This window comes from Cydia splendana, chromosome 6 (genome assembly GCF_910591565.1).
Source record: "Cydia splendana chromosome 6, ilCydSple1.2, whole genome shotgun sequence".
NCBI classification, from domain to species: Eukaryota; Metazoa; Arthropoda; class Insecta; order Lepidoptera; family Tortricidae; genus Cydia; species Cydia splendana.
The window spans coordinates 22969253-22992660 of record NC_085965.1 but is presented as its reverse complement, the minus strand read 5'-3'; positions in this window follow the sequence as shown (position 1 = coordinate 22992660).

Sequence of the window (23408 nt, the reverse complement as noted above, 5' to 3'; positions counted from 1 at the left end):
TTAATTATTTACTAAAAAAAAATAAGTAAACAAAGTTTATAGAACTCTTTTAGTAACTCTCAAATTGAATTCTTCATTTGTCAATTCCTTTAGAATTTATTGTTATTTTTATTAAAGACTGAGTTAATTCTATAAGTTTAAGTATTATTCTATTAGTTTTATAAAGTGCTGTAAACGAATCCCTTGAGCTACGTATTGATGACGTCACTCGATCGTCAACGGAGCCTGACAAATGTCTGAAGACTGCCTAATCGCGGACCGTGACGGTGCGTTTGCAGGCTTAGGGAAATTTATTAACAATTGACATTGTTTATTGTTTTTAAAGGGAAAATGTAACATTAAATAGGTATGACACTAGTTTTCTTTACCAGGAATTGCGATGTAAAGAAATTAAAGCGAGTAGAAGATTAATATATAAAACTTCTACACGCTCTATTATAAACAAGTAATATTAAGTAGTATTAAGTAGTATAAACTTGTTACTAACATAATATGGGACTAGTCCTGAAATAAATATTATTCATTCATTCATTCATTATCTTTTTGTAACAAATTTTTAGCAACAAATACTAGTACCGGACGTAGATATATGTAAAGTAAATATTTATTATGTTATAATGAGTTTTAGTGCTTTTTTACGGCATACTCTACAATAATACAAATCCCACGCTATAAGTATGAAACTCTAACTACTCTTTCTTAGCGAACTTAAATAAAGAAAGAATTATAATAGGGACATTCTTACACAAATTGACTAAGTCCCACGGTAAGCCTAAGAAGGCTTATTTTGTGGGTACTCAGACAACAATATAATCTATAAATACCTCCATAGAAAACATCCATGACTCAGGAACAAATATCTGTGCTCATCATGCAAACAAATGCCCTTACCGGGTTGAACCCACGACCATCAGCTTCATAGGCAGGGTCACTACCCACTAGGTCAGAAAGGTCGTCGCACTTCCTTATTTGAGCCGTTTCTCTTACCTACTTATAAAATCGTAACAAATTTAGTACCCAGGAAGATACAGTGTGTTGCTAAAAGTGTAGAGTGGAAACTGGTGTTTTACCTGACTTTTTGAGAAAGCGTGTTTTATATCTCCTGAAACATTAGACAGAGAGCGTATTGTGCTAGCTATTTCAGCATCTTAAAGCCAAATGTAGGTTGTACATTAAAATCTACCCTAGAATGGAACAAACCATTTATCAAAACAATAAAACGTTGTTACGTTCTCTTTCATTTACGTTTTAAGGAATAAACCGTAAAACTACTTTTAAATACGGTTATTTGATTTTTTTATACATTACCCACGACAGTTATCTTTTTAACTTTGTCTTGTGGGTCAGCATCAAAAATAGTGCATAGAATAACTCGCGACAAGTAGAGTGTGCGGAAATTGTATGGGCCCCATATATTCCACGACTCTTCTCTTCCCGAACAAACTCTTTCTAAGATCCTGCAATTCCTTTACATTATTAAAGAAACTAAACTAGCTAAATTGTGGAATGAACTGTCTCCCGCAGAATTTAGGGGCCGATACGACCTTCGAACCTCTAAAGGGGCCCACAAATTACCAGTTCGCCGGACGATAACCTGTCAGTTAAACGCAAAAGGTGACAGTCCCGTTCAACTGACAGGCTGATATCGTCCGGCGAACTGGTAATCTGTGGGCCCCAGAAAAGAGCGTATTCCCATCTGAAAGGATGGCAACATATATACTTGCTACTCCTATGGTGTTACACTTGCTGTCCATGGCAATGAGTTCGGTCTGCACGTTTGCCTCCTATAGGGGGCGTGCATGAACTTATAGGAGGCAGCATAGGAGCCGTCAGATTTTTGGCGCGAGGCGTAAATGTGACGTTTACGCTTCCGATGTAGCCCACAAGATGGCAGAACCTACTATGCACAAGGAAACGTACCTACGAGAACGGTAGATGGTAAGCACTTGCTTTGGCAATATACATGTGCACATAAGTTTCCGATTCAGACCACAAGATGGCAGACACTCCAATGTGCACGGTCCATATATCATAAAAACAATGTATACCTGTAGACAGTTCGCATTAAAAAACCTTTTTTATTGTTTTTTGGGCCTCTTTTTGGAAAGTAGATACTTTTGACGCGTAGTCCTATCCACTTTTTTTATCAATGCAGACTGTTCTACGGTGAGTCATTTTACTTCATACGACTTTACAACTGCTGTGTTGGATGAACAGATAAAACATAATAATAATATATTTTTTTATTAAAACTGAGCGCGAAATTCTCTCCAGTCGTTACAAAACAATGACATAACGAAAATAGTTTGTACATAGTTCGAATTCAAGTTTGTGGATACTTCGAAGTAATTCCATTTAGGTCCTCGTGCTGTCAAGTATATTTGCACGTGTGCTCTGCGACCGAAAGCCTGTTTAGCTTGCGACAAACCGGCTCGACACTAACAGTATATTGGGCCACAAGGGAGAATAGGTACCTACTACGTTTAAAAAGGGCGCGTATTAATGTTTTTAACCATATAAAAGATGACTCACGTTAGACCGGGCCGTGTCCGGGCCGGAGCTTCCGGCGCATCGTTTTCTATGGAAATCATCACGTGATCGCTTGTCATGTCATTGAAAAGTAGTTACATTGTTGTAGAGGCTAGAAAGTGACCAATAGATGGACGAGGCACTTTGAGGGCCGAGCCGTCAGGGAGAGCCTTGGAAGATACGACTCTATCGAACCTTTGACCGAGCCAATACTAAGTGCTTTTTACGACTATTGTTAACAGTAAGAGGCCGATTCTAAGTTTTAAATCACAAATTCTTTATTACTAGGTACAGCCAGAGTTCAGCATCAGCTCTATCTGGGGTACTACTCTTGTAAGTGCTCAACAAGACGACTCGAATGACCAAAACAGCGTCTGCCTTTGTTACACCAAACCTGAGTTCCACTAGGTACTGCCAGGGTTCTGGGTCATTTTGTTGAACTGCACGCCGACGTTGCAATTGGCGTGCAATCGGCGTGCAGTTCCCATACAAGTTGCAGTCGGGTTGTAATCCGTATACTGTACCGTAACTGCGGGCTACATTAGCCCTAGGGGATAACTTTAGCCCAAAGCAAAATAATGTTTCCTGTGAAATCCTCCACACAAACAAGAACCGCTGGATAGATTACTAAACCAGGACCGAGTCATCAACAATGATCTTATATCTGAGATTTCTATTCAAAAACTGCACCATTCTCGATGTGACACAAGCGTAGAAACAATAATAAACGTTAAGAAGAAAAAATAAATGTGCCTGCCGGGGTCTCCATTAGTACTTCATCACTGACAGACGTAACATCATCAGGTTTGCTGAAAATAAAGCCCATAAAAGTAAAAGCAGTCTCAAAAAGTTGAAATAAAGGCTGTTTTTTTTTAAATGAGACTGGATTACGTATAAGCGAAATTGATATGATTACGTTGATCTCCTATCAAGGTCAAGTCTGACAGAAAAAAACTACATACTAAACCATCTAAGTTAAGTAATAAATGTTACTTAGAAATAGCTTGATTATTGCCATGCATATTTTCTTTGCTTAAAGAAATTGATTATTTTGGCTTAAAAAAGGTGTTTATCACATTAAAAAAAAAATTGTAGATTTATTTGTCTAGAATTAGAGGTCGAAATTCTGTTGATTTTTTCAATAAAAATACTCTTATTAGTACCACATACTTCTTGTTATGTTTTTATTACCACTACATTGTACTTTTGTTGGCCCAAATATGCACACAATATGCTATTTCTACGACCATATCATTTTGGACCACATTAGCCCTCACTTATAAACAACATTGGCCCAAAAAATAAATAAAAAAAATAATACGTGTGTATTTTTAAACTTATTGAATATATCCTTAAGTTACTAGTATTAAACTTGATTTCGTCCTAATATATCAATAACAGTAGCAATGGTAGACGCGTTTGTAAAAAGTTTGATTATTTTTGGTCAAGGTAACCCACAGTTACGGTACCTAATCCTCTATTCTCCGTATTAAACCGTTCTAATGGTATGTATACACACTTCACAGGAAGAACACATCGTTACGAGACAAGAATAATATATGCGAATGGGAAATGAAAATGGCCGGTCTGCGAATATTTGCATACTTAGTTTGTGTTTTAGGTTTATATTGTCGACGGTACTTTTGTTTAATGTCAAATGGCTGTATAACAAAGTTTGAACGAGGGTAAATACATAAATAATAAATAACATGAAATTTTAAATTAGTTAGCTGGTGAATCCCGGTATTATAGGTAATTTAGGGGTATATTTTTGTATATTTGTTTTCATCATCATCATCATCATCATCATCATCATCATCATCATCATCATCATCATCATCATCATCATCATCATCATCATCATCATCATCATCATCATCATCATCATCATCATCATCATCATCATCATCATCATCATCATCATCATCATCATCATCATCATCATCATATCAGCCGGAGGACGTCCACTGCTGGACATAGGCCTCCCCCAAAGCGTGCAACAATGACCGGTCCTGCGCCACCCGCATCCAGCGGACTCCCGCGACCTTTAACAGATCGTCAGTCCACCTTGTGGGGGGTCTACCCACGCTGCGCCTTCCGGTACGTGATCGCCACTCGAGAACCTTTCCGCCCCAACGGCCATCGGTTCCACGGGCAATGTGCCCCGCCCACTGCCACTTAAGTTTAGCGATTCGGAGGGCTACATCGGTTACTTTGGTTCTGCTGCGGACGGCCTCATTTCTGATGCGATCACGCAGAGAGACTTCAAGCATAGCCCTCTCCATTGCCCTTTGGGTGACTTTGAGCCTTCTTATGACGCACACAGTAAGCGGCCATGTTTCAGTTCCAGTTATTTGTTTTATTAATAATTTATTCCCTAGTAAAAAGCGTCAGTTTTCATTCAAATACAAATACAAATACAAATACAAATATATTTATTTTCCAAATTGACATGACATGAAACCTTAGTAATTAAATTAAATTAACTATAGAATATGTACAACAGCTTCTTAGAACAAACAATAGCCCTCACACTAGGTCGAGCCTGTGTCGTGAGGACTGTGGGGCATTGAACATAAGATTTACCAAGAAGATGCGGAGGATACAGATCTGATACCTAAAAGTAAAATAATACTACTTATATCAAAGATTATTAAACACAAAGAAGAAAGAAATTTCATTCAGATTCAAGATTTGTTGTAACTAAACTAATCTTGTATTATTTGCTAACAGACTAATTAAATCGCATGATTTTAAACAATTACCGTCAATATCCGAATCACAAGGGTGATTATAAGTACGTTACCGGCTTGTACGCTCTTTTCTTTTTTAGGGTTCCGTACCCAAAGGGTAAAACGGGACCCTATTACTAAGACTCCGCTGTCCGTCCGTCCGTCCGTCCGTCCAACCGTCCGTCCGTCCGTCTGTCACCAGGCTGTATCTCACGAACCGTGATAGCTAGACAGTTGAAATTTTCACAAATGATGCATTTCTGTTGCCGCTATAACAACAAATACTAAAAACAGACTAAAATAAAGATTAAAGGGGGGCTCCCATACAACAAACGTGATTTTTAACCGAAGTTAAGCAACGTCGGGCGGGGTCAGTACTTGGATTGGTGACTGTTTTTTTTTGCCGTTTTTTGCATTATGGTACGGAACCCTTCGTGCGCGTGTCCGACTCGCACTTGCCCGGTTTTTATATGTAATAATCAGACATCGTAAATTTTATAAGATTTTTAGTGCAGCGGAGTGGTGTTAACGGAATTGGTATACCTACATAATTCCAACTGAAATGTTAAATTAACGTTAATATTAACATAATTAACGCTAATTAATCATTAGGATTGAAATTGTTTATACCAATTCCGTTAACACCACTTCGGTGCCCCGAAAATGCTATAAAATTTTCGATATCTGGTAATAATACAATTTTAATTCACTAGCCACCTCGGGTACAAAGCGAGCTAATCTACGAGAGCCCTAAGTCTAGCTCGTATCTTAGCTCTAGAAGCTATCGGCAAGCTGCGGGTAATCGGGTTAATTTACAAAACCCTCCAGAACCTTCCTTCGACCACTTCCGCTCCTAAAAGCCTTATAGCACAGCTTATAGCAGCGTTGCCACTATGCACTTTGAAATACACGCTGAAATTTTTATCGTTTTGTTCCCGAAGCGTAGTGGTTAGGTATCGATTACACAGCCAAATAAAATTGTCAAAAAAAATCTAGCTCTTAGTTTCAAAATTGCCAAATAAATAAAAAATAATACAGAACTCGAAGCCGTGAGAATAAATAGTAACACAGAAAAATGCCGCCTCAAACCGTCGCCGCCGCCGCGATTTCATTCGTGCTGATTTTCTAAGGAGCTATCCCTCCCGCACCCCGCACGTCCCGCCGTCACCTGCGCAGTTCACCCCTGCACGGCCCCGTCGCCCACGAAACACCAGTCGCGATGCAATTAGTCACCAATAGGCTACTTGACTCATTTTTAAAATTCATCTCAAATTATCAACTAATTATCAGATTAGAGGAAAAAAAATATCACCTTATTTTTCCTCGACCTAAAAAACCGCAAAAAAATTTTTAAAACTTTACTTTTCGTAATCGCCCAAAAACGATGACCGCCATGTTAATTCATAAATTAGCTGTCGTGTGAGTCATCAGACTTGAAAAACGGTTGAGGTTTTGTCCAGGGTTGGTGTCACAGATAGAGCTAGATGGAGGTAATTGAGCAGGACTTGTAAAAAGTAATGCTTACCTTTTTAATCTCAAGAAGTACGCCCATAAGGTAACGAGATGACACCAATCAACTTGATGTCATCGGTCTAATAGTTGATAAGTCAATGTTTGGTGTCAATGTCAAATGTTATTGTTACAAGCGAATGCTAACGAATTTCACTCGTATAAGATTCTGTGTGTAAAAAAATGGATCGTAATTATGAGTATTCCAACGTGGAATACGTTGCCATGCTGGATGCCTACGTACGTTCTGGTTTCAACATGAACCAAGCCCGGATACTGTATGCGCAGCCTGAAAATTTGAACCATTTACGTGCGCAGGGGATTGCCGAACCACAAATTCCGGCCCCTAATACGTTTTTGGCTGTCAGGCAGCGGCTCCTGAACCATGGCCAACTCCGTACTCCTGCACACGCGCAGGCACGCGGTCGACCACACTACGCGGCGGAGCTCGAGGAAGACATAATTGAATACTTCGAGCGGCACCCTATGAGAAGCACACGTATGGCCGCTCGGAGATTTGCTGTCAGTCAGTATTATGTCTGGAAGATATTAAACTCCGAAGGGCTGCACCCGTTTCACTTTCGCAAAGTGCATGCTTTGTACGAGAACGACGGGCCTGCTAGGATAGCGTTTTGTCAGTGGATTTTAGAGCATCAAAACGTAAACGTATTGTGGACGGACGAATCTACGTTTACACGTGTGGGGCTCTACAATCAACACAATGAACACTTTTGGGCGTTTAATAATCCGCACTGCATTCGTGAATCGTGCCATCAAGTGAGATTCAGTGTTAACGTATGGGCTGGGATAATTAACGATTCAATCATCGGACCCTATTTCATTGAAGGTAATTTGAATGGCCTCAATTATTTGGAAATGCTGAGGGAGGTGATTCCAAATCTAATGGAGGATGTGCCCATCGCTTATTTACGCGATATTTTTTATCAGCACGATGGATGCCCGGCCCATTATCGGCTGGAAGTGCGGAGGCACCTGGACGAAGAGTTTGGAGACCATTGGATTGGGCGCGGCGGACCAGTGGCCTGGCCTCCACGTAGTCCGGATTTAACGCCAATGGATTTTTTTTTGTGGTCGCAAGTGAAAAGACTGGTTTTTACCGAGGAAGCTCAAACTCGCGATGAACTGAGACAAAAAATAATTCGTGCTTTCGAGACTGTGAAACGTGACAGAGACACTTTACGTAAGCTTAAAGACAATTTAGTAAGACGTGCACACATTTGCATTCAGCGTAATGGACAACATTTTGAACAATTATTGCGTTACCGTGAAGTGTGATTTGTGTACATAGCTAAAAACTAAGGGTACTCACCGACCGAATCCAAGAAGGTACTTGATTATTAAAATTATTGTAAATACGCGTTGATTTCAATCTTTTAAATACGCCATAATACCTTATACCTACCTAGCCGATTCTAATTGTATTATTTTATTAAAACGTTAAAATACCGATACAACAGGGTAAGTAGGTTAGGTTATGATGGTCCTAAGCCCATAAAAGTATGAAGGAAAGATTGAAAGCAAGTCTAACAGTAACCCTTAATCTTACGTACATACCACTAAACATTCGTACGGCGGCGCCACGATTAGGTACATAGCCGGTTCCTAGCGCAGGCGGCAACGCGGTGGTTATGACTTTTTCGACGTGACGTCAGCGGTGTTACTACGTGTTTTACTCATTTCGTGAAACTGATTTTTCACTTGCTTATTTTTTTCATTTGAAGAGCTAGATTTTTTTTGACAATTTTATTTGACTGTATAATCGATACCTAACCTCTATGCTTCGGGAACAAAACGATAAAAATTTCAGCGTGTATAGATTAGACTGTAAAACAACTTTATTTGTAAAAAAAGTCAACTTCGTCCGCAGAAATTGTAAGGCTTCTGAGGATGGGATCTTTGAAGAAATAAGGGAATCTCCTGAATTCTTATAGGCACATATACTGCGGATTTGTATTTTCATAAAAAAAACAGTCATTTTTTATTCAAAATGCTAATGCATAAAACAAAAAGTGATAGTGTTGATAAGGATCTTGAAGATATGTCTCCTTTGTTAAGTTTATTTAAGCAAGCATGGTTTAGGTTTTTAAGAAGCAAGCGTGCTATAAATATCTCAAATGTAGGTCCAGTATATAAAACAAACGAAATAGAGGATCAAGGATTTTTTGTTGTTTTGATGTGAATTTTTGACTGCCGTAGTCGGATAAAACAGGCATTCAGTGTATTTACTGGTATTAATTACGCTGTACAAACATGTTTTCCGTGAGAACCCCGGATATTACTCCCCACACACTGCTCTTAACAAATCCTATTTTATTTACTCCTACCAGAATTTCTACCTATTTACGTTTTTCACCATTTAATTGGTTCGAGGAAAACACTTTAACATAGATCCGACCTCATTATTTCTGCTCTTTAAACACACCCTGATTCTGTCCATTTTACGTGCTAAGGAGCTTAAAGTTCGCTTTTCCGTATTTTCTGTTGTATTTTTTATTTTGCACATCCAAAAAATTTTGATTTTTTCTCGACACTCTTCCATAGTTACGGTCGCCTGGGTCACTCTTAAAACCCTGGTTTCTGGTATTTAATATAACCAAACATACATTTTTATGGGACATCTCCTTAGCATATTAGTAGAATGTAATACTAAAGATTGCTTCTAACAAACTATGCTGCTATTACACACTGAAATAGATATCTAGTATCATACACTAATAATAAAAAACCGGAGGCCGAGTATTGTCGCCTGGCTGACGGGACAGTATAACAACAATAAAAAATTGATCCACTAAGCTAGTATGTTATGTATCAGGTACCTATCTACCTAAGCCATATTATCATACATGTATTGAAAGCCATGACATAAATCCGGCAAGCTATAAAAATGATTACTATGATTTACCTAGTAGATGAAACATTAGCGTTCCAAAAGTAGTCCAATTTAAGAAGCCAGTAAATTCAAAGTTTTTGGCAAAAAAAACATTTTTGGTATAAATTTTTGTCGCTGACTCTACCTTTCTTTCCACAGGCAATAAATACTCATCGAGACAATTCCAACAAATCCAAACACGATTAGTTCCCATACAGAGCTCCTATATCCACCTCCTGTCTCCATCATCAGATCAGCTCCATGTCATCTATTGCATTGTCATCACATTTACATATAGGACTCATCAGATTTACTTTGCATTCTCATCAGATCTACATACCTACAAAATTTCAGTTCAATCGGAAATCTGAGTGTGGGTCAAATTTAGCTTCCAAGATTTCACCCACACTAAAATACATACTAACAGGGCCAGATAATAATAAAATATAAGTTAAGTGAACCAGCCGTCACCGGCATGCGTCATTCCAGCCAGATTCCAGCAAAGAGCCCGGAACGAAGCAGCTTTTAATTAGGAGCTGGAATTGGCTTTGAAGAGCTGGCACAGGTTGGATGGGAAGATACATCAGTACAGCTTAAAATTTAATGTCAGTTTTATACTAAGTAAGTGGAAAACTAGATGTCAGTTTTAAATTAATTTAAATTGTTTCCGACCAATAAGCTCCCGCTTCTGAAAATACTGAACTGCACAGAATACTCGTAAATTAATTACCGTCATAAAAACACAGTAAGTAGGTAAAACAAAGGCTATAAAATTGGTAACGGGATAGAAATCTTGGGATACTTTTTTATATTCGGATCGAAAGAGCTCGTGATTCTGAGTAGAAAAAACAATGAAATGTCTAATAAAAATAAGTGTAGCAAGTGTACAGTCGCCATCAGATATATCGGAGCGGCCGAGGTGCTCAAAAATATCTGAACTCACACTCTAGCGCCTTGACAATACAGGCGTGTTCAGATATTTGTGAGCCCCTTGGCCGCTTAGATATATCTGATCGTGACTGTACAATTAAAAATAAAATGGCCCAGCTGTCTTTTACAATCTGCGGAATACAAACTAACCCGGCCTCTGTTAATCGTTTGACGGAAAACTGTGCTTTTTTTGAGGTCGGGCCAGGCGGAGAGGGATCCATTCACATTAGCAATAGTGATACTTAGAAAAAATTTCTTACATTTTATACTAAAAACGAAATACACATAAGATAATTTAAGAACAAATTAAATTAGGTAGGTAAGGTAAACGTACTGGTGCTCGACGCGGTCCCAGTACATGTCATCTTGAAACTTAAGTCATTGTCAATATAGGTGACAGCAAGGTGTCATCTATTGGGCATTAGCATGTCAAGCACTAGTACGTTTACCTTACTTTCTGTGAAAATATTTATATGGGGGCGCCACAAGCCCTCAGGAAATTGTCATATACTTGGAAATTTCGACCCATGCCACTGACCGGATGGCTGAGCGGTCGCGTAAACAGCGGACGCTGGTTCAATTCCAGCTCTGCATACTGGAGGCATTGGTAATTTTTCCCTTATTACCTATATGACATTTATTTCGGTTTATACAATATAAAGGGGCCAACTGATTAACAGTCCGCCGGACGGTATCGGCCTGTCGTTGTTCGGAACTGTCAAAATTTTGTTCTAAGTGACAGTGATACCGTCCGGCGGACTGTTAATCAGTGGGCCCCTTTACGTTCGATTTCTGTGATATTAAGGATAAAATGTGATAAAGGGGCTACAAGCCTGAATTAACTGTTAATCGGGTGTTGCTGGTGTCCATGGACGACGGCAATTGCTTACCATCAGGCGATTCCTCTGCTTGCCTACTATATTATAAAAAAATCTCTTCTACTATAAGTTGAAAATACAGGTAACAAATCTCTAGCCACCCACACGTCAGAAATTGCCAAGACAAAATGCAATTTAGATTTGTCAAAATAAGAATACAAAATAGAATGGGATGTAAGACCTTTAATAGCCCTCTGGGCGACTAGGGTACGGATTGCATCTGCAGCAGCACCGTTATTGCTTTAGAATTGATGCGGACGATGTCACTATTAATTGCATTGATAAATTGCGTTGCTGACGTTACCGCAATACTGCCCTGATTACCACACAGAGCACTTTCCACAACTTTAACTATTCACTCCTGACCACCCTTATATCATGGTCTAAAGAGCGGGTTTCCTTTGGCCAGCGATGTAGGATGTTTGTTTAGGGACATGTCACTCGCAGAGACTGTTAATTCTCAAATCACTCACGCCTACTATGTTGAGCTAGTTGTCTAAGTGGCTGGTAAACTAATTGTCAGATAATTTGATTAAGGCCTCTGAACGCAGCTCGCTGACCACTGAGGGCTGTTTCCCACTGACGTCCAGTTTTTTGCTGGTACAGTTTTTTGCAGGATCCAGTTTTCTGTAGTATGCAAACAGAATCCTCGTGTGAAAGTTACTATATTAGCACCTATACTACTAAAATGGGATCCTGCAAAAAACCGTACCCGCATAAAACTGGACGTCAGTGGGATCATGGATATAATTTTAATTGAATTGTTATTTTGATGTAAATACAGGTTTACATAAATAGGACAAAACAAAACAAAAATAAAAATGTTATGTAAAACGGCGAACTTATCCCTAAAAGGGATAAGGTAGTTATATTGTACAAAATATTGGGCACGATGAGTTCGATTATAAATAAAGTATCGCTTTTATAGAACCAATTTTGATGTTAATAGCTTTTCTGCAAAAATAATTACAAAGTTTTAATTGTGCGTGTAAAGGATGACTCAAGCTAGACCGGGCCGTGCCCGGGCCGAGGCGTCCGACATGTCATTTTCTATGATGGCCGATCGGTGATCACGTGGTGCTTTCCATAGAAAACGAAGCGCCGGAAGCCCGGGCCCGGCGCCGACCCGGTCTAGTGTTAGTCATCCTTAAGACTTAGACCTATGTTTGCGATATTTTTCTATCGAGCGAAAGTTGTTTCATCAGGTTTACAAATAAGTGAAGTTAGTAGAGAAAGGCCTCAAGAAACCGTCTTAAAAACACTGCTAGCTGAATCCATTACACCTTAATGTGTAAACGCTAAAACACTAATTAGCGCCATCTACAATAATTGTGAAGCACGCGGTGTTGTAGGTAATGGAGATTGTTAGTCTTAATTATTTACTAGCCTCTGCAAATATTAACTTTTTTGACAAAAATAAGTACTTACGTAACTTATATCATCATGGGATGAATTGAAACTTATTCAAACACCCCTGGGCCTTTGCCGAGCTGGCCAAAAATTTAAACTTCTATATTTTCAGTTTGTTTAAATTTTGCCTCATCTTCAATTAAATTAAGAGTTTTTTTATCAAACTAAACACGAACTTTTCTTATAATCCCCAATGGAAGTTTTAAGCCTGTGTCAACAGATCGATCAGTAAACACGTCGAGGGAATGGGCCCGATTGGTGGCAATAGCGGAAATAAAGGGGGTTTATCCGAGATGTTTTACAAAAGGTTTTTTTTTCAGTATAGAATAAAAACAAAAAGAAGAAAGAAGAGAAGAAGAAAGAAGGGAAGAGATGCCTTATAGGGATAAGTTCGCATTTGTACACTGGCGTTCAAAAGTGCATGGACATGTTTTAACCGTAATATTAAGGCATTACGGTCGCTCCATGCACTTTTGAACGCCACTGTACATTGTTTAAATTTTGTTTTTATTGTATTTGTAATCTGTCTTATGTACAATAAATACACATATACAATAAAGTGTTGAAATACATATACATATAAACAAACAAATGCATCGCTTGATGGTAAGCAATACCCTCGCCCATGGAAATTTGCAACACCGGAGGACATTGCAGGTCTGTGTTCTTTCTTGAGTATGTTTGAAGGTCTATTTTTTGTATAAAAATTGTTGTATCACGTTGTACGAGCATTGTGAAAACGCATTCTTTTTCGGTCCTGAATATACGAAAAAGTTGCTAAGTGGCAATTCAACCTTCAAAAATGCTAAATTTAGCATAAAAATCAAGTTGCCACTCCCTAGTACACTAAGCTTTAGTAACGAATGAACCAGATTGGGGATAAATTGATTTTAAACTAGACTAAATTGTCCCCTCTACCATCTCTTACCTCAACGAATCGTTTATTACAAATTGGACTCTATTTTTAATGAAACAAGGTTTACTATAAGTTGATAGAATTATCTAAGAAATGAGGTTTTCAAAGCAAAAGTTTTGTTGGATTTGGAATGCCGTATCAAACAAAAACAAAAAGGTGGCAGACGCTGCTGGTTTATTTCATGATGAATGGTTTAAAAGAGAACGTTTTAGATGACCTAGATGACCTGGATTGTGACCTATTTGAACTAGCTGTACCAATTTACAGACATTTTTGACTTCTAAAGGTGGCATTTGGATGATGACTTCAGCAGCATTAAAGCTACCGTTCTGATTGACGGCCCGATTCGAACTTTAAAATACATCACGACCGAAAAGTCTAATGTCCAACAATTTTCAGCGAATATTATAACCGGATTAATCGGAACTCTATTTTCAACTCCTTCTGCTTTTAATATTAGTTGTAAATTGTTTTTCAATACAATTTTCGTGAGTCGCAACGCTAGTGAATTGTATGTAGTATCAAGTAGCGGTACTGATAATTCCGCTACTCGATGCTAGATGTCGACTGCGAAAATAACAGTCGTTTTGGTATCAACACTGATGTATGGAGTGAGCACTCTATTCTTGCTATATTTCTCTTTGTCATTGTTTAATGTTAATAAGTCGTTTGCAGACGTTTCTACCTAATATGTATAAAATTGATCTAATTTCCACCTAACCTACCTAGTTTCTCTAGAAACCACACTTTTTCTTTAGAGTTAGATTAAAAACTTCTCACTGCGCTGCAGTAAATGAACCGATACTCATAGAAATTAGATTAAATTGGAGTTCGCGTTTCAATTTCCTGTAAACCTCGGGGTTAGTGATGTGGACGATTTCCAAATTATTTATTATTAGGTATTAGGAATAGTTTTTCTTACAAGTTATTCATAATATTAATAAGTAGTTTACAGACGTTGAATTTCGATGATATGATGAAAACCAAAATTTTCAATTTTTATTATGTCGGGTACTGCAACTTAACAGGATAATTAATAACATTTTATCCATACTTTGGATCGAATTTACGATTTTAATTAGGTAAGAAATTCCCAAAACACCTTTTTATTAGAAAAAAAATACTTTAATTAATATGATTAATTATTCCCAGAATAGAAATATTGCGAAGTGCATATAAGAATATTTGAGAATAACTAAAAGCTAACAATTAAAATATGTATAAGAATCCGCGATCTCGGTACGCACGGCCGTCGCTCAGTGCTCAGCGAGCTGTGTTCGGAGAAGGAACTGAAATCACGGCACCTTTTTAAGTAAGTACCTATCTCATCATCGGTACCCAAGTATCATTTTAGAATATTCCTAAGATTATTCCCGCAGCACCTCACTAGACAGAAGCGAGTCTTCGGAGATTCAACTTCTTAAAGTCCGGAACTTTTACTAACATTTAGCGATACCTAACAAATCCAAGAAAGTTAGTAGGTAGTCTAGCTTGAAGTTTAGAAATCTCAATTTGATTTGATTTCGATTTGAAATAAATAGACCGCAACCAAGCTACAGATTTTAAATAGCAATTTCTTTTAGTGTTATAACTCTTAAATGGAGATAATTGAATTATGCCTGGTGCACGTGAGCTGCCGCTCCGTTGGTTGGTTGAGGAAGTAGCCATGTAATAGTACATTACGATACAAGTGTAAAAAATACCTATTCGCACACATATCGTACAACGTTTTACAGCACATATGGCCCTTTAAATTTATGACATAGTTGCGAAATGTGCTAATTATCGCACTAGTGCGGTAAAGTAACACCATATGTACTGTAAAATCAGATTTTAAATTTCAGACTGTCTTTACGTGTTGCATTGATATCGGCTGCATTGCCGCTACAATTATAAAATGTATTAATGACAATATGCAATGCAATATAATATGGAATTTTAACCTTAAGTTCTGTGCGACTCCAGAGTTCTATGATGTTAAAGATTCAGAAATATCGACCGAGCCGTAAGCTTGCTTACTTATGTAAGCACAAGGTTCGAGTCTTGGAAGTGGTTAATGTTTAACGACAATATGACACAAGCACTGCCATTTACTTACTAACTTTAGGTACCCAGTGGTCCGAAGGTTGTCGTCATCATTCGTAAACACAAACCTATAGGAGAAAAATTATAAAAGAAATTCTAGAAACGAGAAAAACGCACGAAATGACCTCATCTCGGCATGTTGCTTTTATTTGTCAGAGATGGCGTATTAAATATATTCAAAACGAGTCACTCACGTACCTATTTAAAGTCGAAAATTGGTCGACATGTTTCACTCTGTACCGAGGACCATCATCGGGAGCCCGCAGTCTGCGCCGGTCCGCCAACGCGAACTTCCGATGAAGCTCCTCGATGAAACGTGAAACATATTGAGCGATTTACAACTTAAAATACGTGAGTGACTCGTATTCAATATATTGAATTTGTTTGTGTCTCACGGAAGTTTTGTTATTATAATGTTGCTGGTGACTTCCGGTGAAGTACGGCTACCACCAGTTTTGACATTGGCATAACGCTCACGTTTACGTAACTTACTTTATATGCATCTCGCTCGTACTGGCATATTAGTGCAAGCGAGATGTACAGAAAGTAAATTACGTAGACGTGAGCGTTATGTCAACGTCAAAACTGGTGGTAGCCGTAATGGTCTCCGGTGATAAATTAAAATTTGAACAAGCTTACTCTTTATACCTAAGTAAGATGGACTAATTATATAAAAGATTATTGAATTTATTCAAATCATCATTTAATATTACACCTACTTAACCTAACCCAACTCTTATATTATAACTAAGAACAGCTGTAAAAAAGTAATGAAATAAATGCATTTCTATTTGTATATTCATACAAAAGGTTTAGGTTCAATGTCTCCCATGAGAGCCCTTAGGAAAGTAAAGGGTAGAAGAGTGTTTTAATAGTGTATAATATATTTCAGTCCAACTTTAATATTATCATGACCCAAAATTTGAACATTATTCACCCTCAATAATTTTAGTTTGATCTTAAAAAAAAAATTCTATCAAACCTTGCCAACTGCAACTGATGTACCTACACTGTACCTAGTCTGCGTCGATCAGCCTACGCGACCGGCTCCAGCTGAAGCTCCTCGTTATGAAGCGAAACATGTCAAGCAATTTCGTACTCAGGAAACATGAGTGACCCTGCTTGAGTGTCACTGGTACCGCACATGAGTGTCCCTGAGTGAGTGTCACTAGTACCGTGCGTGAGTGGCGCTGAATGATTGTCACTGGTACCATGCGTGAGTGACCCATTGTAATATATTTAAAAGGGTACCACTAATAAAGCTTTTGAATTAACCTTAAAAAAATAACAATTTCAACTATTTCCGTATTTAACAACACCAAAGGCTCCGCTTTACCAAAGTATTTTCCTGCCTGTTCCTTTCAGGTTTATTTCAAATAAATATTAAAAGGCCTCACATATCGTATTTCCATACACGCGGCTCACAAAGCTGGGATACGGACCGTAACCTGGCAACACAGATCATGTACGTAATAGACGGTGCATGTGAATGTGCGTCGAGATGCGTAGATACAGTGCATAATTGCTTTCTATCGTATTCTCTCGGAAACGTTCGTATTTGTCATGCTACTTAGCTCTTGACATTGGTGTTTCACAGGAGTTTAATCCCATAAATTGCGAGGAACTTTATCCGGTAACATTACCGGAATGTCACGGTGTATTTATTTTCACAACAACAGGTGTTAAACAACACTTTCCTACCACGTATCCAAAAACCATTGCTACGTAAGTCTGACCTACAACAACGCATAGGTATTAATCAGTCAACCTCAGTACTTTTTGTATCGAGACTGACTTCAGCCTTGCTATTTCAATAGCAAGACACGTTCGTACGCGTACGTTTCCCTGAAAATACGATGGAAAATAATTACAAATTGGCAAAAGTTCTTACAAAACAATGGAAACTTTCATTTTGGTAGTGGAAAATTCCGATTTCTAAGATACCAAAATATGAGAAATTTTCAAAATGTCAGCATGTAGTAATTTCATAATATCTATTGAAAACTGTCCTAGTGCTAATCAGTTAGCAGCTATTGTTTGTACGCCTAATTAGAAATCATTTTTTTTGTGTGATATATGAAATTTATGTACAAAAATTAAACACCGCTGCAAAAGTGCATATCCAATTTCATTCTCGGAAAAGGCGTCTCGGAAATTCTTCGTGGTTTGCTTCCTAACTTTAACCGATGTGATTGATGTGAAGCGTGCTGTCAAATTGAAAATAGTTGGTTTGAACCCAGGCTTGTCCAGTCACCACACTGTATTGTTATGCCATTTAGGGTTCTTGCTAAATTGAAGATTCTTTAGCGTAAGTATTGAACAACCAATTTAACTAGGACCCTAAATCGCTGGCCCAATATTACAGGGTTCTATGTTACATTTTCAAGATAGTTGAAATTCGACTTAAAATGTCACTATGACAATGTTCAAATTTCGGTTCGATAAAAGTGAAACATAGAACCCTGTAATATTGGGCCTGCGAAATGGCGTAACAATCGCGGACCGTGATGGTACCAGTACGTTTATTAAACCTCCATAGGTATGGAGTCTGTGAGTGGTAATCTTACCTACGAATCAGTAAAAGGGCCCTAAGTAATACATAATGCGAGAAAGAAACTGCCGGGCTGACCTTTTGACGGCCATTTTAATATTCAAGTGTTATGTGTGAAAAGTGAGGGTTTTACTATAATATAGTGTAGGTTCACTAGTACTGAAGATTCGATAGAACGAACAAAACGTGTAGTGCTTGGGGTCCCTTTGTTTGACATAATTATTGAAAGTCATAATGTAATGATTGTCAGATTATCATTAGTCATAATTCTGAAACCGATTACTTTTCAGGATTTTCGTAGGGTTATCCTATAAGTAGATAGGTTAGGTTAGGTTTGTTTTGTGGCAATCCTGAAAAGTAACGCGTTTCTGAGAAAAACCAAATTATGACTAACTAAAATGTGGACAAACAATACATTATGTAACTTAAAACTTTATGGGAAACAATAGAGACCCGTAGTGCTTTCATGTTCTGTGTGGGCGTTGGTATATGTTTGTGTTGTCCTCCTTTTCTCAGGGACAGACATCAAAATACATCACATTGGCAAATTTGTGCCAACTTGTTTGGCCAGACCGCCATTAAAATAAAAGAGAAGAAGATGAAGAAGGTGTGACCATCACCATCACCATCATTATTGCCGACCGGTCTGGCCTTGTCTGGTCTTGTTAAAACTAGTGCCCGCTCTTGTTTTTACCCTTGTAAAGGTAACATTCCATACTGCTCCGACAAGTCAATGTTATTGTCAATTTCCATAGTAAAATGAATGACAAGACAATGAATGACAGTAACGTCGCAACAGTAGTGCAGCTGTCGTTGGAAATGGACTGTCACCTTAAGGGTAACATTCCATTTCTGACCGCAGCTGCACTACTAGTACGAAACGCGTCGGTGTTATTATCAATTTTCATAGTAAAATGAATGGTAGTGCTGCTGTCGTTGGAAATGGACTGTCACCTTAAGCCTTGAAAATAGCCGAGACTAGGCTGTGAAGATAATACCTACGCAAATAACACTGGATGAAAAAAACACACCTCTGGAGCTTCAAAAACAAATCAAATACATACATCACCATCCCGAGTATCTCAAAATAGTTTTTCAATTTTTACTCCACGTTTCACGTTATACTTTTTAAAACAACAAACATTTGATATTCGTTCAAACATATCCGAAATTCCTAAAAGTGCAGAACATTTTGAAGCCCAAATCTAGTAATATCGCCCAAAACAAAATGGCCTCACGCAACGTTTTATATATCTGAAAGCGGCAATATAAACACCACAGCCAATTTTGTCGCAACTCATTGAGTCTTATCTGACCACAGGCCTTTCACTATAAAACACAACTATTACAATATTTACGATATCAACCGCAATGCGCTCAATCCAATGCGTGCTTGAGATGAGAACTGATATTGTAAAGCTGATATAAAGAGAGCAATGGATGTAAAGCGATATGGAGAGATATATTGTATGTAGAATAAAAGGAAATGCCGAAAGGAAAGACCGTCCATAACCGGCACAATCGGCGATATAGTTCTGAATCTCGTTTTATTTGTTAATAGGAAAAGAAAATAAGTTTCGGACCGGGATTTGGTTAATAGTTGGCAGATTTGTGGCCAACAGGAATTAGTTGGGCCATAAAATACTTGGGCAGAGTTAGTGGGCAATTAGGGGAGGGGTTTTGGCTGAGCAATTGGGTTTGTGGTCAGGAGTCGGGAGCAGAGCAAGTGAAATAGTGCTTGGAAGTAGCGATTGGTTTGGTATTGGGTGCTTAAGTTTCGATTATCTAGAATATTGAGGTAATCTTACTTTAAAGATCATAAGTGTGGAGTCGCTATTTAGAGAATGGCCAAAAATATGTTGTGGACATGAGCCTAATAGTACCTAATAGTGTAATTTTAGAGTTTACATATCCATACTTTTTGAACTCGTATGTCTAAATATTTTTGGCTATTCTCATTCCTAAATTCCTATGTAACTAAATAGCTATTTAAGCTGAATTAATGACCTTTGAAATGTTTTTTTAAGTATTTCTACTTAGAGCAGGCAGAATCTTAGAAACTTATAAAGTAATCACATTTAAAAATCTTAAGCTAATTTTACGAGCTGCAAAAGTGTATAAGTATCCAAGTTTTCTACCTGTAGGTAGGTGCCCACTACCCGCTTTAGATGTCGTTAACTTCCCTGGCAGGAACACTCGATAGTTTTTAACTTTGTCCTGTACCCGTTTGCAACATTGTCACCATGATCAAGTTATAAAAACGAATAGCGAACAAATTGCAACATAAAATTTTATACAAATATGACTCGTTGTGCCAATTTAGACCAAATATTTCCGGGCACCAAACAGCCTGCCAAGGGAAACGTAGCGGATTCAATTCCCTGTTTTGCATTAATATGCATTTATAGTGCAAAGATGAGGTTGTATAGATAGACATACATCTCTACTAGAAAATGACGTATCTAGTACGAGTTTTGTAGTCGCATTGGCACTTTTGTTTACCTACACAAGCGCTGGTCTAGCGGTAAGAGCGTGTGACTTTCAATCCAGAGGTCGCAGGTTCATACCCCGGTTCGTACCAATGAGTTTTTTGGAACTTATATACGAAGTATCATTTGATATTTACCGGTTGCTTTTCGGTGAAGGAAAACATCGTGAGGAAACCGGACTAATCCCAATAAGGCCTAGTTTCCCCTCTGAGTTGGAAGGTTGTAACATGGCAAACCTGCATGTACAGCCACCGCGCGCACTGGCCGGTTGGAAATAAAAAACTAAGGGTTTCGCCGTCTTTTGTTTCTTCCTTACGAGGTTTGAGAGATTTCTCATTCGAAATCGCATCCAATCCGCAGAATCTCGGCGATAGAATCGTCTAAAGAAGAGTCATGTTCCCAATTAACTTAAGCCAAAATATCGCTAATTGGATAGATTTCCAGCCAATTTAGTGATTAAGTACATCGTGGATCGAAAGCAATCTTAAGCGAGGCCGGCTTGGATGAGACTGTGGCTGAAAGCGCAGTGTCCCCTAACATTTTGTGTAATTCTCACAAGTTGACGTACCCAGACTACCTACTTACTGGGTCTATACTTTATTCCGGAGCTTCTAAGAGTCCAATCGGTAGACACGTTATCTGGTTTAGAGCCGAATTTCGGACACAAAATAATAGCGTGAACGTTATCTATGTAATTGCCCGGGCTACAGTATAGTAGAGTAAGGTCATTGACCCTGCGGCCTGATGCTAACAGTAAAAATGCGGCAGCTCTTCTATATAGGTACGTTGTAGGGCTATTCAAATTAGGGCAAGTAGATTTCTCGCGTCCCAAGCTGGTGGTTTGGGAGGCGCTGGTCTCGCTATTAATGGCGTTGGAAGAAGGCATAGTGTCCGATAGTGGTTCACATACAGCGCTCACAAACTCTTCGTAAATTTTTCCTTTGGAAATGTTGTCGGATATAGCACAATTCTGTAATTATTATTTTAATGCGACTGTATGGTTATAATTAGTGATAAAGTTTAATACTAGGGCTGCCACTAATGCAGGTAAAGTTTGTATAATTGTATATATAGCATTAAGTTTAGGTTTATGTTGAAATTAAACCTAATCCAAGTCTTATTTGTACGAAATGTACGTCACTGGTTCTCGTAACGGAATAAGGCTTGGGTTAGGTTTCGACTACAAGTCTAAGAACGTACGATTGTTCCAGCCCTTCCTTCTACCTTTAAATTGAAGAGCTACTTATTACTGTTGCTGCTTATTATTTGGACGTTTGCTGCTGAAGCTTTTCTTTACCCACGGACCTGGCTGAGCCTGCGTTGCCAAAGCTGATTCCCGCACCCGCGGCCTAAGTTGATCGTACGGTTCGACAAAGAATGGGATTCAAGAACGTTAAGGCCAGTGACGATATTTTATTGGTTTAGATTCAAGTACTGACAGAAATTAGTTTATTTTATTGTACATATTTTTTAATATTATATTATTTACTATAAAGAACCTAGTTTTCATTTACCGCTCTAGCTAGCCGGTTACAAGGTCAGATGGCAGTCGCTTTTGTAAAAACTAGTACCTTCATCAATTCTTGGGATCAGTTGTCAAGCGGACTCCAGGCTCCCATTAGCCGAGGCAAAATGCCGGGATAACGCGGGGAAGAAGATTGCAATTTTGATCATGGTCTAATAAAACATGGTCTTCTATTCCCAGAGTGACACGGGCCTACGTCACAATAACATTGCCACTTTATTTCAACATAACATGTTACATGGGTACATTATACCTATGGTTAATAAGTTAAAATATTTCTTTATAATTTTATAATTTTCATTTATATGTATTTTATCTTAAATTTTACAATAGCACGTCATTTTTAATTATTCGTTAGCAATATCTTCCGATTCACGAAAGAAATTTCAGACGTTCGGGTAATTCTGTTTACATTACTGGCAACACAGGATAGTGCTGTCACATTTGACAATTCGGATCTAGATAACTTCATGCCCTGACCGTCATCCTTGTCGAACGCGTGTTAATTGTTATTTCCTTCTCGCTCAGTGTCAGCAGTCGCAGTGTTTTCCAAACTTTTCACGTCGTAAGCTTGGTAATTAATGTGTAACTGTGAATTAGTTTTTCAAACGTTTGTCTTGTATAGATAAATAAAGTTTACTTTAATACATTAGATTTGTTTTATTTTACTATGTTTCTACATGAAGAACTTAAAATTAATGCCGTTAAAATAATTTTCACCCTTGGTTAAAATTCTCCCACATTTTAAAGTTTGAGAACCTGTAAACAGCATGATGACGTAGGCCCGTGTCAGTTAGGTCATACGCGAATCTCGGAATAGAGTACCAGGCGGAGTATATTATTATACCATGATTTTGATGAGAAGTTTTGCGAAAAATCGAACTGTTTTTTTTATTGGATTGAAACAAGAAAGTTTGATAACATTTTAGCTATTTCGTAATGAAGTAATAGTGATGCGGGCTGT